Source organism: Populus euphratica, unplaced genomic scaffold (assembly GCF_000495115.2).
Source record: "Populus euphratica unplaced genomic scaffold, PopEup_1.0 scaffold9414.1, whole genome shotgun sequence".
Taxonomy (NCBI): domain Eukaryota; kingdom Viridiplantae; phylum Streptophyta; class Magnoliopsida; order Malpighiales; family Salicaceae; genus Populus; species Populus euphratica.
This window is the reverse complement of record NW_011509195.1, coordinates 1-549: the sequence shown is the minus strand read 5'-3', so window position 1 is coordinate 549 and position 549 is coordinate 1. Positions and strand designations below refer to the sequence as shown.

Below are 549 nucleotides of genomic sequence, written 5' to 3'. Positions count from 1 at the left end.
CAGCTTTTCCCATTTTATCGTGTAGAACTCCCAACCTGGAAAAAAGAGTCAATTTGGATGGCTAATTCGTATAAGTAAAAGGAGAACAGTGTTCAAATTTTCATTTACATCTTTCTTCTGTTGATAGTTCTGCCCCTTCGAACTTCGTAAATGGGGCTTCAAAAAATGTAAATATACAAAATTACTCATCAGTATCACAACTCTATGCATGCCCACCCACCTCAGGCAACTTTAAAACAGAATGTTGTAGTTGGTGTGACAGATAATTCCCATCAGATTTTGACATGTATCAAAACAGCAGGATCACAAATTTAACTTAGCAAGAGAGGAGTTGGGAGTAGATGAAAGGAGAAGGCAAGGGCCTCTACAACTTCAATGTTAAACAAATACACCAGTGGCCTGAACCAGCCTGGCCTGAAACTGTAATGGGTTATTGCTAAACGAGAAGGCTGTAAGAAGGCATGTCTTCAATCCGTAAGACGTCATCCATTAGAAGTTCTCTCTCTACCTGGGCTCGAGTAGATTTCAAGACATCCTAGTACATATATC

At 39.7% G+C, this 549-nt stretch overlaps 1 long non-coding RNA gene across 1 annotated transcript; it reads right to left on the bottom strand.

Annotated features, from left to right (window-relative positions):
• Nucleotides 1–36: 36 nt before the first annotated feature.
• On the bottom strand, nucleotides 37–543 carry LOC105120385 (uncharacterized). Its single transcript, XR_841318.1, has 2 exons — nucleotides 369–543; nucleotides 37–229 (listed from the first exon to the last, which is right to left on the bottom strand). It is a non-coding gene; the product is annotated as an uncharacterized LOC105120385 (long non-coding RNA).
• Between the last annotated feature and the right edge of the window lie 6 nt (nucleotides 544–549).